Source organism: Chelonoidis abingdonii, chromosome 6 (assembly GCF_003597395.2).
Source record: "Chelonoidis abingdonii isolate Lonesome George chromosome 6, CheloAbing_2.0, whole genome shotgun sequence".
NCBI classification, from domain to species: Eukaryota; Metazoa; Chordata; order Testudines; family Testudinidae; genus Chelonoidis; species Chelonoidis abingdonii.
Genome location: NC_133774.1, coordinates 23636390 through 23653309, shown reverse-complemented (window position 1 = coordinate 23653309; position 16920 = coordinate 23636390). Strand labels below are relative to the sequence as shown.

General features: G+C 43.0%; 1 protein-coding gene across 3 annotated transcripts in view; it reads left to right on the top strand.

The window, feature by feature from the left end:
• The window catches only part of PDZD2 (PDZ domain containing 2), a 260890-nt gene that overhangs the window by 164102 nt on the left and 79868 nt on the right, over positions 1 to 16920 (top strand). The window lies entirely within an intron of this gene.

The window sequence follows — 16920 nt, the reverse complement described above, 5'->3', positions numbered from 1 at the left end:
TTCATTAATGGCTATTAGCCACAATGGCTAAGGAATGGTGTCCCTAGCCTCTGTTTGTCAGAGGGTGGAGATGGATGGCAGGAGAGCAATCACTTGATCATTATCTGTTAGGTTCACTCCCTCTGGGGCACCTGGCATTGGCCACTGTCAGTAGACAGGATACTGGGCTGGATGGGCCTTTAGTCTGACCCAGCATGGACATTCTTGTGTTCTTATGTTTGTGCGTCCTTCATTTTAGCTTCTGGTCTCACATTTAGAGTTTGGCAGATTTAGATGTATGGGTTCAGCTCTTACATGTAGCATCTTTTCTAGATAAACAAACTAATCTCTTAAGCAATCTAATTATAAGGCATAACTAAAGAAATACTGTACCACTGAATCAGTAGTTTATTAATATTTAATAAGCTAGTAAAGTACTGTATTTTAACATTATTGGTAAATATCCCCTTGCTTTCACTTATATAACAATTATAATTTCTAAGAATATTTCTAAAATTTAAATTAAAAACAAATACACTGAATCTATCTGGCAGGAGCTTTTTAGCACCCTCAGGTCCCCTGGAAGGCCCTTGATCCATGAAAAGACTCAATCTGATTTCAATGAGAGTTGTGTGTATTGATTAAGAATAATCAATACATGAGCCTAAGTAACAATCGATCACATCCTGTGAAAATTGTGAAATTAAATATTGACATTTCTGAGCCTACATCTTGTAGGGATTACTTTAGAAAGATTGGTTTTGGGGGGTTAGTAATCAAAAGGCAAGGAGGTAAGATAAATGCAGAAAAGGTCTGATGGGATAAGTTGAAAAAGTGCTTCCTAGGTCAAATAAAGGCCAGAGTGGCTGGTTGTGTTTTGGCTACTTGGTAGCCCTGTAGCTGTATTTAAGACAGGTAGTACTCATCAATTTGTCACTTGACTTCTTCAGTGCAGTGTTTTAAGAAGAACTACACTAATGTTTAGCTTTCTAGTGCCTGAAAAACATGGGGACACTAGTAAATATAAATGGTGCAAGAGAGGAGATCAGAATTCTGACTCTACATCTTGAGTATATTTAGTGAAGGTCACTTCAGATCCAGTCCAGTTCTCACTGAAGTTCATGGAAGAACTTCAGTGGGAGCTGGATCAGGCCTTTAGAGACCATAAAGAAATCTGACTGACTATGAAGTGTACTGAAGAATAGAATGGGCAATAACTAACTCCTTGGTTACATTCTCTCAAGGCATTTAAGAGATTAAAGTCCTTTTGAAAATTCAAATTTTTTAAAAAATTCTTCATTGCTTTTAAAAATACTGAAATGTCTCTATTCTGTATTGTGGGTTAAGGTGAGATTGAAATCTTCACGCACAACTAGTGTTTATAGTTGGAGGATATAAAAAAGATGTGCTTGATTAGGTGCTCTACTAAGAGGAAGGTGATTAAAGAACAGGACTGGGACCCTGGGAACCTGGATTCTATTCAGGGCTCAGGTATCAAAGTCACTTAACCTATCTGCAGGTCAGTTTACCAGATGTTAAAAGGGGACAGTAATGCTTTCCTATCTCCAGAGGTTTGGAAAAGCTTAATTCATAAATGTTTGTAATATGCTTTGTGATCCTTGGATTGGGTTGCCAACTTTCTAATCACAGAAAACCAGACACCCCTGCCCTGCCCCTTTCCCAAGGCCCCGCCCCCGCTCAGTCCCCACCTCTGCTCACTCCATCCCCCCCTTCCTCTGTCACCCGCTCTTCCTCACCCTCACTCACTTGCTCATTTTCACTCAGGCAGGGGTTGGAGTGTGGGAGCAGGTGCGGGCTCCGGGGTGGGTCCAGAAATGAGGGGTTCCGCGTGTGAGACAGGGCTTCAGGCTGGGGCACAGGGTTGGGGTGTGGGAGGGATGAGACTGGGGATGAGGGGTTTGGGGTGCAGGAGGGGGCTCTGGACTTGGGCAGGGGGTTAGGGTGCAGAGGGGGTGAGGACTCAGGCTGGGGGTATGGGCTATGGGGTGGGGTCGGGGATGAGATGTTTGGAGTACAGGAGGGAGCTCCGGGCTGGGGCCAGGGATAAGGGGTTCAGAGTGCAGGAAGGGGCTCAGGGTTGGGGCAGGGGTTGGAGTATGGGAGGGGATGAGGGGTGCAGGCTCTGGGTGGCACTTACCTCAGGTGGCTCCCAGGAAGCAATGGCCAATGGGAGCTGTGGAGCCAGTGCTCTGGGTGAAGGCAGCACATGGAGCCCCCATGGCCATCCCTATGCCTCGAAGCTGGAGGGACATGCTGGCTGCTTTCGGGAGCCGCGCGAAGCTGAATGGGGAGCCTGCCAGCCTAGCGCCAACTGGACGTTTAACGACCTGGTCAGTGGTGCTGATTGGAGCCACCAGGGTTGCTTTTTGACCAACTGTTCTCGTCGAAAACCGGACACCTGGCAACCCTCTCCTTGGACGGAAGGTGCTATGTATTGACAATGCAAAGTATTATATAGTGAGCCATAGTTACATGAGCAGCTGATTCACCAGATTTTGATGAAGTAGAGACTACATGATCATACTTTTGCTGTGGAAAGGTATTATCTTAATATGCATGAGTAAATCAGACTGGTTGAAATACATCTTTAATTTTTATCATGGTACCTATAGCTTAGCTGGCTTATTTTATGACAAACTGTTTGCTACATTCTGTGATATTATTTGCTTCCTTGTTTAAATTATTTGTCTCAGTAAAAGCTGAAGGACTTTGAATTATGCCTCACTTTGTAGTTTGACAGCTGCTATGATGCTTTCTGCCATTTAGCATCTGTAAATACAGTACTGCAATTTGCCTTGCACATTTTGGGTAATGGAAAGGCATCGTCACTTGACCAAACACAAGAATAGGCTGAACACACAGTCTAGCAGCAAGAAAGAGAGGCATGAAATGATGAATAATAGTAAAAAAGAAAAATTTCTAATCAACCTATTTTACTGAACTGAGAAACTACTCTGTGCCAGATCCTTAGCTAGTATGAACGTGCATAGATCTATTGAAGCAGATGGAGCTAAGTTGATTTACAATAGCTTTTTGGCAACCTAATTGGAGATTATTATTTCATCAAGATTATTATGTATTTATACGATGCATATTTTAGGCACAAGTAACTTGGCCTTTAGTTTGCATCACAGGCATCTTTAGCTGTTTAAAGATCTCCTCTCAGGCTGTTTCTGTTCGGGGGCCTTTTATTCTTTTTATCATAATGTGATTTATTTTGCATTAACCTCCAGCTGTTTTCAGTGTGAATCTTCGGGCTTCTTTAGCTGCTGTTGTGATGTCTCGAAGCTTTAACTTGGACTATGATAAAAATGTCCTTCCTTTGTCTGTCTAGACTGTAAGCTCTTCACGGCAGGGGCTGTCTTTTGCTATGTGCCTGTACAGCACCTAGCACGATGGGGTCTTGATCTTGGATGGGGCCCCTAGGCACTTTTGTAATACTACTCCTGATACAGCAAATGATTCATTTGTAGCCAGTCAGTTTCCATCTTCCCTTGAAACAACAGTAATTACAGATTTACTGGAGAAGTCTCCCATGCTACTAAATTTCTATTAATCTATTCCAAACTTTTCCTTCTGTGCATAGATTTAGGTAAAAGCTATAGCTTTGGTAGCTGCAGCTTTGCATTCTAAAGAATTGCAGTTATTGAGGTTACTCTATGCCCCAAATACCTAGGGTGCCAGTAGCATGCCAAGTGTACTCTCACTTCAAGGCAAGTACTGTAGGTGCTTCAGTAGTTAGGCTTTGCAGGCACTAGTTCTGGGTGGGTCCCAATAACCACTCAGACACATGGCTAAAGGAAAGGATATTTTATTAGGGCTCTCAGGGAAGGGAAAGTTTGCAGATACCCCAGGTATAGAGACTTAAACAGTTCCAGTTCAAAGTGAGCACTATCAGTTCTTGTTTGGGTCCCTGGGGAAGCCATGTCGAGAGTTATGGCATTTCAGGCCTAGTGCCTGGGGAAGCTTCTCCAGTCCAGTCTCCTTTCAAGCAAATAAGCATTTGTGGGTTTCCAGGCCAGGCTCAGGTAGTGCCTCTCATTAGGGTCCCTTTCCCAGCCATTGGTGCTCTCCCATAAGTCCCTCACAGACCTGCACCCAGCTGTGACATCCAGCAGTCAGAGCCTGTCCCACATGCATCTCAGCCCACAGTTCCTGGAGCTTCTTTCTGCTCCCTGATGCCTGTGGCTCCCACTCCCAAGCAGAGTGCAGCCACGTCATTGTTCTGGACCTTTCTACTTTCTAGGCCAGGAGGAGGAGAGTGCAGTGGGCAGGGTGCTGATGGAAAGCATAGTCCCATCTTAGTCAGGGAGTAGGAGATGTACAGCAAAGAGGGGGCTGGCGAGAGGTGTAGTCCCTTGCTTTGCAGATCCATCACACGTTAATCTAAATGATAAATGCCTTTTGTTCTAGACTTAGCGTGCACCAAAGCCCTTGATATTTTTCTTCAAGAAGTTTTAAAAGAGCCAGTTGGTCATGCCAACCTAGCAACATAATGAGCACATGCAAATATTTGTGAAAACACAAACGAATCCTGATCTTTAAATGTCTGAATTTTTTCAGAGAGTAGCATTGCATAAAACCGTCTGATCAGTGAGAGCTGAGAATTCCATTTGCCTCTCTTGGAATAAAATTTCAGTAGAGGGCAAAAGGAAAATGAAAAAAGGGGAATAGCTTTAAGAGGCGCAGGCCATGTGGTGACAGTTCAAGACAGCAAATGACTCCCACAGATTTTTTTAAAGGGTGATTATGTAGTCAGGTGCTTGCAATGGCCAATAAAACATTTAAAGCCCCAGCCAAGAAAATGATGTCAGCAGCCAGTCTGCCAATAGAGGTGATTCCCTGGAGGTCATTCTGCTTTGAGTATCAGAGTTTTCATCCTGTCATCTGCAATACCTATTTTGTAGATCTATGTTCTAAATTATTTATTGTAAATATTCCCCAGGCCTTGTGTCCCAGGATACTCCTCTTGCTGCTTTCTTCCTTTGGATGGAAAGCAAATACATCCTTCTCATCTTTCAGTAAAAAACTTGGGCCTGTCCAAGTGAGTGATCATAGAATCTCAGGCTTGGAAGGGACCTCAGGAGGTCATCTAGTCCAACCCCCTGCTCAAAGCAGGACCAATCCCCAGATAGATTTTTACCCCAGTTGCCTAAATGGTCCCCTCAAGGACTGAACTCACAACCCTGGGTTTAGCAGACCAGTGCTCCCCCTAATGAACCAAACTTGCTGAGATAACAAGCATCAAAGCAGCCATTTTAACAACTCAGCTCTTTAAATTATACAGATAAATTCTCTTAAACCAACATCACTGTAGAACAGTAGAGTAAACCATTGGCGTGAATCACAGTTGGGGATGTCTGTTGGTTACTACATATTCCTGAGACACTGAAAGTTCATATTGTCAAACCTACGTAGTTGACGTTAATGGCTGGATCTTCAAAATGGCTCCAGAGAGACCAGAGGCAAGAGGTCTTGTGTTAGATAAGAGCCGTGGGTGTGGATGATGGTTCATGAGATTGAAAATGGGCTAGAGAATGGTTCACAGGTAGGCCATTAGCTCGCATCTAGCTCCTGTTGGTAGTTGGTAAGATTGTATTGGTGCTTTCCATCTTGTACTTCTTAAAAAGGTCTTTAACTTCCAGTGCTGAAGCAAAGAGCTGGGTGGTGGTAGATTAATTTCAGAAGCAGTCGAACTTGGGAAACTTACTACGCATTAGAGGTGGGCAGACTATTCACATTGAGCAAGTTATTAATTAATTTAGCCTGCTTGCAGATTGCCTACAAACAGACTTTTAAAAAAATTAATTTGTCCATTATTCAAAATAATTTAACTTCATTAGTAATAAAAGCAAGGTCCCGTGTATACACACCTGCCTCTAAAAATATGAAATAAAGGAACAAGACAGAGTCCCTTCCAAACGGACTATTCTTTAAAGTATTCCAAAGAAAATCAGAGAATGAAATCTACCTGCTATACATTATTGAAATAATTGCTCCATTAAAAACCTGAAAAAAATCATATCAAGTTTCCATTGCTGAGAGCATGATTCAATAATGATAACATTTAGGATGTATAGAATGATGGCTATTCACTAATTCTTCATGTCAACACACTTGGCTGGATTCACTAAACCTAGTGCATGGAGGAGTAAATTAATCTACCATCTACTGCCTTGTTTCATGCACCAGAAGGGGGAATTCAACCCAAGAGAGGGCAAGCAGTGGTTTCTTTGCTTTCCCTCAGTGCTGTTGTGGGAAGCTACTTTAATTTCTCCCAAATGCCCTACCGGTGGAGGATGCTGTGGGGAATGCCTCCTGTCTTGTTTGGGGGCTTTATTGGCCCTCCAGTGTAAGGGGCTGTGATTGCATTGTACCATCAACAATGATCGACCTTTTGCCTTGAAGGCCTTATGCCAGGGATTACATCCTGGGTTGAATCTGGTCCCCATTCTGTTTTGCCCAGTACAAGATTTATTGTCTTGTGGTTCTTCTGCCCTGAGTGAAAAGCTGACAGTGTGATAACCAAGTCAGTGTTGTGGGACACAAGATGGATCACTTGATGATTGCCTGATTACCTGTTCTGTTCATTCCCTCTCAATCACGTGGCATTGGCAGCTGTTGGAAGACTGGATGCTGGGCTAGATAGACCATTGATCTGACCCAGTGTGATGTTCTTATGTAAGTCATTTGAGGTCCGCTGCCAATGCTGCTCTGGTATTTAAAAAAGTCTCTGTGGCTTCACAAGCAAGCAAAATGGCAGATGAAATTCAGTGTTGATAAATACAAAGTAATATACATTGGAAAACATCCCAACCAAACATACAAAATGAGGAGGTCTACATTATCTGTTTTCACTCAAAAAAGAGAATTTGGAGTCGTCATTTCCTGAAAATGTCCACTCGGTGTGCAGCAGCAATAAAAAAACCAAAACCAAAATAACCCAAACAAATCTAACAATGTTAGGAAGGGATGGATAATAAGACAGTAAATATCCTAATGCCACTATATAAATCCATAGTACACCCACACCTTGAATATTGCATACGGTTCTGGCATCCCAAAAAGATATATTAGAATTGGAAAAGATACAGATAGATGACAAAAATGATTAAGTGTATAGAACAGCTTTTATATGAAGAGAGATTAAAAAGACTGGGACATTCCAGCTTGGAAAAGAGATGACTAAGAGGGGATATAATAGAGGTCAATAAAATTGTGACTGGTGTGGAGAAAGTGAATAAGGCGATGTTATTTACTCCTTCACATAACACAAGAACTAAGGGTCACCCAATGAAATTAATAGGCAGCAGGTTCCAAACAAACATAAGGAAGTATTTCTTCACACAATATGCAGTCAACCTGTGGAACTCATTGACAGGGGATGTTGTGAAGCCAAAACTATAACAGGATTCAAAAGAGAACTAGGTAAGTTCATGGATAAGTCCATTGATGGCTATTAGCCAAGATGATAAGGGATGCAACATCATGCTCCGAGTGTCCCTAGCTTCCCTACTAGAAGCTGGGAGTAGGCTACAGGGAGTGAATCACTCAATGATTGCCTCTGAAGTGATTCCTCATTCCCTCTGAAGCACTTGGCATTGGCCAGTTTCAGAAGACAGGATACTAGGTTAGATGGACCATTGGTCTGACCCAGCATCGCCATTCTTATGTTCCTATGTAAGTCCTTTGAGGTCCACTGCAAATGCTGACTTGTTGTTTAAGAAAAACTGTGGCATCAAAAGGCAGCTTTGTGGCAGAGGAGGGAGCACTGTTTGTTTCCTATTTTTTGCATCATGCGTCAAATGTGAGATTCTTTAGCAGCCGTCAGTACTGTAAATCTTGAAAAGCCAATATGATTTAAGATATGTGATTACTGCAACTTTCATAAATGTCTCAGTTTTTATTTAAAGTTTTCTGCTTATTTATGAAAGGGTCTGCTGAAACAATTACTATGGCCTGAGCTGCTGTTTTTAGACTTCTTTCCTTTATATTTTCCATTTTGCTGTCTGGCTTTTGGACTACATATTGCATTTCTGTTTCCATTTATTTACACCTTTTGAGTGCCAATTTTTTCTTTCAGATTTCAAAGCAGGGTTTCTTTGTGTATAGATTTGTAGCTTCTTGAATACCACGTACTCAAATTCAATCAAGCCCCTTTAAACTCTTACAATTAGCTGCAATGTGGAAAAGAGTCTATCATATTTTATTTTTTTTAGTTGGAGGAAAATGTTCCCTTTTCTTTTATTAATGATGGAATCCAGCACTTACAAAATCAAATGTTTGATGTCATGTGCTTGGAGCAGGCATAATGCAAGCTTCCACAGATAGTGCTGGTGATGCACTTCCTTCCTGTTCTATAACACACTAGCAATTCCAGATGAAGACTTGTTCTGAATAAAGACTGCCTAATGTGCAGTGGTTTCGCGATATAGAAAAATGGCCTCCAGAGACTGCGTTGAAACCAGCAAACTCTATTCTGTCTTGTTCTGTTACATAAGATGACCCATTTCATTTGTAATTAATTGTAGAATGATATTAATATTGTTTTAAAATAGTTTGATTATTTTAAAGTATGCACTTTGAAGTTTATGATCTTTGAGTGAAAATCTGATCCAAAAACACTTTGCATGTTGAGAAAAGCCAAGTTAGAAAAACAGTACAGCCGCATAAGAATGACACAGCTATAAAAACAGCCACAGAAAAGTATTAGCCATTTAAATGGTCGGGAAGTAATTTGGGCTACTTTCTATTTTTCCTAGAATATAATAGCACACTCACATGAAGTCTGAACTGAAGGAGGTGAGCAAGATACAGAGTGCATCCTGGTGATTAACCATTGAAACCAATTACCAAGGGAAATGTTGGATTTTTCTCTCTCTTGATGCAGAAAATCAGATTGGATCACTTTCTAGAAGCTGGAGGAGTACTTGTGGCACCTTAGAGACTAACAAATTTATTTGAGCATAAGCTCAAACCCATTTCATCGGATGTGTGCCACAAGTACTCCTGATTCTTTTTGCTGATACAGACTAACACGGCTACCACTCTGAAACCTTTCTAGAAACTGTACTTTAGCCAACATCCAAGTTCCCGGTCTCAGTACAAGGGTAACTGGTCCCTTCTCACCTTAAATTCAGTGAATCTGTGAAATACTGAACACCCCCAATGTCAGTGACTGGACTTCACCTCATGGGATCAGGCTGGATAAACTTGTTTTTCTAGCTTGGCTCTTTGATATGCTTGAAATGCTTTGGCTCCGTTAGCATTTTGGTTGGGTCGGGACTGTTGCAGGAATTTCTTACGTTTACAAGTGTGATGACAACTAACTACTCTGAATTTGAGGGAGAAAGTGACTAGAAATTTCGATGAAAACATTAAACTGACCAGCATCAAGAAGTAAATGTAGTTGAACCATTAAGTAATAGTGACTGCTATGATTAAATTCAGGGCCGGGTCAGTTTGTTTACCTACCCCTTCCTCAGGTCCAGCCGATCACGGCTCCGACTGGCCATGGTTCGCTGCTCTGGGCCAATGGGAGCAGCTGGAAGCAACACAGGCTGAGGGACATACTGGCCGCCACTTCCAGCAACTGCCATTGGCCCGGAGCAGCGATCCACAGCCAGTGGGAGCTGCGATTGGCCAGACCTGCAGACGGGGCAGGTAAACAAACTGGCCTGGCCCACCAGGGGCTTTTCCAACACAAGGGATGACCCCAGTTTGGGAAAGCCTGGATTATACTAAACACCAGCACGATGCCATTAGACTGCAGTATTGCCTACTCTTGTGATCCTTGGAGTTTTCCCTAAAGCCTTGGACCCAGGAGTCGTATGATTATACCAGAAACTCTGCTTTCATTTAAAAACAGAGCAAGTTTCCTGTCCCCATGTTTGCAGAGAAAAGCTTGCAAATATGAACCCTACAAGTTCAAAAGCCAGAATGCAAATAAAAAGAACTCCAAATGTAGAATTTTAAAAAACTTATGATTTTTTTTCTAGCGCAAATCATGATATTTTGAGGCTCACTCATGGTTCTTGAGCACTTAGTATTAGTAATACTGAAACTGTAGACAGAGAATTTAAATTAAATGAGGAAGCTAGTCATAAAGACCTTGAAGTCAAAATCAGGGGCATTAAAATCCTTACAGGCAGTATGGAGGTACTTCAGTTTGTCATTATGGAGTCACAGAAGGTGTAGATACCCACCTCTACACAAAAAGGGAGTAGTCTACAGTAAACAAATAGCGTGGTCATTCCCCAGACATCTTTTACAAAGATGTTAGCTGCGTCAGGTTCATTGCCAGCTTGTTAGCTCCAGGTAAACAGCTAGTGAAGACAACCTCCGAAACACAGTTACCAAAGGGTAGGAACAAATGTTTAATGTTCGTCATGCAAAAATGTAACCGCAAGTTGCCCCCAGGGATGTATTTGTGGGAAGTGTTTTAACTGTGACTGGTGGTGGTTAATATATTTATTAATGATTTGGAAAGGAGGTTGACAATGAAGTGGCCAGATTTCCAGATGACACACAAAAGTTTTGGTTTTTAAAAACTGGAGAATAAGTTGCCTAACTTCAGCCATTTTTTGCAAGTGTTGGCTTGAGAACATTTAGTTTAGAGAAGACAAGTACAAGATCATGTCATAATATGAGACCAGAGGGGACAGTCAATAGAATTGAAACTTAACACATTTTAAACTGTTTTTTTAAAAAAGGAAATATTTTTTGCACACTTCGGTCTGTTTTGTTGTTTTAGCTGGGGTCAGATTTGGCCACTCTTTCTCAGGCTGAGTAGCCTCTTAGGGTACGTCTATGGTGGGTAGTGATCGATCTGTCGGGGATTGATTTATTGAGTCTAGTGTAGACGCAATAAAATCGATCCCCGATCGCTGTGCCATTGACTTTGGAACTCCACCGTGAAGCCAACAGGGGAGTGGCAGTGGTTGACTCATTGCCATCCTCACAGCCAGGTAAATCGACCTAAGATACGCTGACTTCAGCTTCGCTATTTGCATAGCTGAAGTTGCATATCTTAGGTCGACCCCCCCTGCCCAGTGTAGACCTAACCTCACTTCACAAGCAGTCCTATCGATTTGAATGGAACTGGTTATGTAGTAAAGTAGCACTCGGCCTGACTGAGCGTAGCAGAATCTTGCCATTTGCCCTCATGAAGCGTGTTGCTGTATAAACTTAGGTGCCTGAGAACAGGTCAGCTAATCTTAATTTCTGACCTTTTTTGTGCTTAAATTTGCAAGATGCTTAGGAATGCAAGCTATGACACTACATATTGTAGCTCTTTGTATAACTGGCGTTCCAAAAAGCTTAAGCAAATCGTTAAACAAAATTTTATGATCGCACTGTTAAACTTTATTAGCAACTAGGGGTTTGTCTGCATGGGGACACTCAAGGAAAATTAATCCAAATTAACTAAAGGTGTGAATTTGAAGAGGCTTAGGATATGTCTACACTAGCACTTTTGTCGGTAAAACCACACCAGTGACCAACATAAGTTTCACCAACAGAAGCGCCGGTATGGATAGTGCTATGTTGGTGGGAGATGCTCTCCCGCTCACATAGTTACTGCTGCTCGTTGGAGGTGGTTTAATTATGCCAACAGGAGAGCTGTACCTCGCCAGCATAGAGCAGCTACCTGGGAGACTTTACAGAGGCGCAGCTGCAGCGGGACAGCTGTGCTGCTGTAAGGTCTTTAGTGGAGACATAGTCTTAGTTAAACTGCATTAAACCCTGTGTGGACACTCTCATTCAGAATTAAAGTGACCTCAAATAAGTTTATCTTAATTAACTACCCACACGGGGATTTAATGCAGTTTAGCTAATCCATTTTTAATTCACTCAGTTAATTTGGATTTAATTTTCCTGAGTGTTGCTGTATAGACAGACCCTCGATTCTAAAATGTAATTCCATGATTGGTCACTTAAAAGTCCAGCCTGTGTTGAAGTTAATTGTCATCTCTGTAGCTTAATCTTTGTTGAGGGGAGAATTTGTTTCTCTGCTAAACTATTTTTATTATGAGAGAAGCCAATTTATTATAGCAATAACAATCCTCCAGAGTGTGCTGGAACTGTATAGCTCCACTTTTAGGGTGGATAAATATACTTGACGTTAGTTCTTGTCTTTAACAAGTTATTCCATACTTCACTCTAATTTTCTTCAAAGTATTCCTCATTTTGTCATGGCCCAGTCTATAATCAGGAGATCATGCTTTGTTGATGCTTTTGATCCAATCTAAAAACACTTAAGCGTGTGCGCGTGCGTGTGTGTGTGTATATAAGCGACTGGATAGCGTAGTGGTTAAGAGCGCCGCCCTTTGATAGAGAGGACTGGGTTCAAATCCGGTTGGTACCCAACTTTCCGAGTAGGGGTTCTTGGGCAAAGACCCCCTAATGCTTACTGCCTACTTCAATATGAGAGTGACACGAAACCTGGGAGTCATGCGCTCGACCGTTCGCCGGATTAACGGTCCGCGCCAGATGTTGAGGAACCAGGACAATCTGGCTATGGACAAACATTCTGGACGAGACAAGAGAACTGGATTTGATGGAATGCTACTACAACAGTAGACTAGAGGGGATATTAGTGAACGTAGGGGACTGTGGATGGACAGCCTACATCACACTTACTGAGAAACGCAGTAGCCCAACGCTTCAAACTGTAAAGAGGAGCTGCTCTCAAAGCATTGGATAGACCAATCCACATTACATCGACGCATAAGACCTGGAAGAACAAGTGGATGTGCATCCCACCTGAAGCTGAACACTTCACCGTGCCCCCCCTCCATTGCAGAGCACGAGCAGCTGATGATCTGAGGCTAGATCATTGGAGAAACTAGACAGTCTAATCCTCGAGAGCGCTTACAAGGCTCAGTGGAGAAGTACCATCAGATAGTATGTTAGAAGATGCCATATAGGGACCTCAATGGACAGACCACTACACCATGACTCAAACAATGAACTGGTATACGTACAGCCTCTGTTCCTTGGAGAATGCTGGACTACACCGATCAAGAAGGAACACAGTATTACCCACCCTGGAAATGAGGTTTGGCGGGACCTAAATTAAGCACTCGCGAGACGAAGTTAGTCAGGCTGGTTGGAACTACCAAGAGTGTGTAGAGATTTAGGGATAAACTCGGCTAACCTGAAAAAATACAAGGCCTGACTCCATCTGACGCCTAGAGATGCTAAACAAGGCTCACAGCACTGCTACAGGCTAAGGAGATACACTGAGAGCAGCGAGGACAAAAAGTAATGCCCGTTCCCAAGAACCATCCAGGTGTACTCCCACTGCAGTGCACATTAACCCAGATAACGCAGAGCCACCAGCAGCAGAGAACTGAACGAGTACTTGAAGAACATATGTGAGAAGAGAAGCTCATAGACACCAGTGCAGTGGCTGCAGGCCGCTGAGACAGAGCACAGCATCTTCCAGAACAGAAAACAGTCACCATCATAGTAGAAGACGATCAGGCAGGGGTCAAAAAAATTGAAGAGCTGGACGCACCGGTGTACCAGAATGATCCACACTACTGGCTAAAGGAAACTAACAGCAGTGCTATGAACGCTAGCAGGACAGATGAACCAGCTTGCTACAGCAGGGCTCCCACAAACGCTTAACACAAGGCTAAGGCGGTGCTGATCTGAAAACACAACCGTCCAACTACCGGCAGATAATCTGCCTCCCCAAACATGGAAAGTCCTATAGGGCATCATAGCGCCAAGACTACAAGACCAACATGGGCCAGTACATGAGCACACGTCAGAAGGGCATTGGAGAACAACCCAGAGGCTCAAACACCAGTTGGTCATAGATAGAGCAGTCTCCAAGACTCAAGGTCTAGAAAGACCAATCTGAGCACAGCACTGGATGACTACAGGAAAGCTACGACTCAACTTGCCGCACCCGTGGATCTGTGAATGTCTGGAGCATTATACAAAGTTCAACAGGCCACTAAGGACCTTTCCTCAGAACTCAATGGACTATTGGAAGACAACCTTAGAATCAACTCGAAGGCAGCTTGCACAAGTGGCCATCAAGTGTGCATATACCAAGGTGATGCACTGTCCCCGCTGTGTCTCTACATTGAGGCTTTAAGCCCTCAGCAGATATCACAAGGTGGATACGAGGGTACAGGTTCGAGTGAACTACCATGGCAGCACCTCCTCTACCATGGATGGACATCAGCTGTATGCTAAGATGGATGAACGAGACATCGACTCGCTAATCCACCCTTGTTTTCTTTTTTTTTTTGGTTTAACGCGGGTCTACAGTGGATATCGGGATGCATTCGGATGGAGAGTGCGGCCGGTGGTAGTTGAAGAGAGGAAGGTAGTCAGACTGATGGGTGGAGACTACCAGCGGCCACATAGCAGACATACATACCAGCTACAAGTTACGCTTGGCGTCTACAGTCACATGGAAAACCATGATGAGGAGGCAAGAAGACAGCAACATGCCAGTTCACCAAGGATAAGCAAGCGTCCTGAGGCCATGCTAGTGGGAAGAACAAATCCAGCTTCCACGATACGCCCTGCCAGGTCATCGATACCCTGCGGTATAGTGAGCTGGCCAAAGGAGACATGGAGGCTGCCGATGTGCAACCCGAAGCTCCTCACAATGCACGGAGGTTTCCACCAGTCCAACAACCCAGGACGTGTATACCCAGCGAAAGAAGGCGGCGGGCTTGGTGAGCATCAAGCAGCTTCGGTGGATGAAACCCGGAACGATCCAGGAGTTACATGCAGTAGAGTGCCCCAAAGATGAGCTGCTGAGAGAATGCCTAGGCAGCAGCAGACTGGGAGGAGAAAGCAAAGAAGACCATGCAGACAAGACCCTGCATGGGCATTACCATCGACAGTAGCTGAGGTTGGCTGACGATTGCGGAAATCCTACCAGTGGCTGGAAAGGGCTGACTAAAGACAGCACTGAGGCACGTGATCATAGCAGCAACAGGAACAGGCACTGTAGCACAGATCCATTGAAGCAGGGTCTACCCGGTAGAGAGGACCCAAGATGCAGCTGTTGCAGAGAGGCCTTCAGAGACAGTCCAAACATGAGTGGCAGATGTAGATGCAGCAGGAACAGCTACAGGCTGAACGCAGCAACCAAGTGGCTGGCATGTGTACAGAGAGCATCTGACGCGTATGGCTAGACCTTCCCAGACCAGATGGGAGATTCACAGTAAAGGTTGTGGAGAATAGAGGGCTAGATTCTGTGGGACTTCAGATTCCAGGACGGACAGGCAGGTACTGGCCAATCACCAGACATCGTGGCGGGTGAATAAGACCAAGAGCAGAAGACAGCGGTGGTGAGTAAGGATATAGCAGCTGCAAGTGACAAGCAACATCAGAAGAAGATTGAGAAGCTGGAAGAAGTTACCAGGGCCTGAAGAGAACTGAGAGATGATGTGAAAGTGAAGCCAAGTGGTCCAGTGGTGGGTAGGAGCAGTTGGGCTGTGATTCCTAAGCTTGGGTGAGTGGCTCCAGATCCCAGAACAACATCAGAGCTCTCTGTCCAGAAGAGTGCAGTTGCTAGGACAGAGTACTGCGCAGAAACCCTCAAACTCCAGTTCCTCTGGTAGAGGACCGGGTTGAGAAGACAGAGAGGGGTGAGAGGCGGAGAGTTTTCTTTTTTTTATATGATATAATATATGTGTGTGTGGGTGTGTGTGTGCTATATATATATATATATATATATAGTATGATATAATATAATATAGTAATATATATTATATTATATATATAAATATAAAAAAACTTTACTCAGGTGAGCAGTCTCCTTAAAGTGAAGTTTCACACAGACTCAAATGTTTTCAGGGTCAAGCTCTTAAATTATATTTTAAGCACCGTTTTTAACTCTCCAGACCCAGTTTCCTTACCACTGATGGCTATATTCTACAGATTCTATACCATTTAGCTATCATTTTCCTTTTTGTTCCCAGCCATTTACACACATGCTGGGCCTGACCTTGCTGTTTATGTAAAACTCCTGTTGGGGTTACATTGCGCTTAAGAGCTTCAGAAAAATTGGGCCCGAAATACTTATGCTACAAAGCCTCACTGCAAAACTTTCCCACCCTGAACAAGGACTCTAATATACACTGCTTCCTAATAACATGCGTGCTGCTGTCAAGAATTTTAGGTTCACCAGGTCGCTTGACAGTGCTGCGTCTCAGAAACAAGTAGCAATTTTTAAATGCTCCCCATAGTGTTTAACTTTATCCAACGTGAAATGGCAATTCGATCATAGACGCTTTTTTGGTACTGCACTTTTGTGTACTGTAAAAACATTGGTTGTGTATAGAGTAGGGTAAGTCAGAAATAGATAAGTGAGAGAGATGATATTTAAGAAATAAACCAAAGCTGAGTGACTTCAACAAGCTGAGAAAAGTTGTCTCACAGTTATATGTGTTTCTGCATAGCTCCCAAGTTTGTAAAACTCACAGATTCGATCATAATTATAATTTCATCAACTTCTGTTTAAGAGATTTCAAGTTGTTTTTTATACATTTTTTTTTTTCTCATTTGGCTTAGTAGTAATCTCATAATTCTTTCTTTGGTCTTGGTAGAGCCTGGTAGAACTATCCCAGTCAGTTCAATGGACATCGTGACTCGTCAGGGCCAGGTCATTCATTTGTGTTCTGTTTCGCTCTGAGCATGTTAAGCCATTTGGATAGATGTCTTGTTTGTTATCAATTGAAAGAAACAAAAATAAATGTGTTTCATTGTCAGTTATTATTTACAATCAAGAGTGTATATACCATTGGCAGCACTAATCATGGGCACTTACGAACTGCAGTTGTTAAACTGAAGGTGATATTTCTAAGTATAGGGAATACTGCAAGTGCTCTAGAAGAGTAAATACAGCAGTACGGAGGACATCTGTGTTGTAATGACATCCATGCT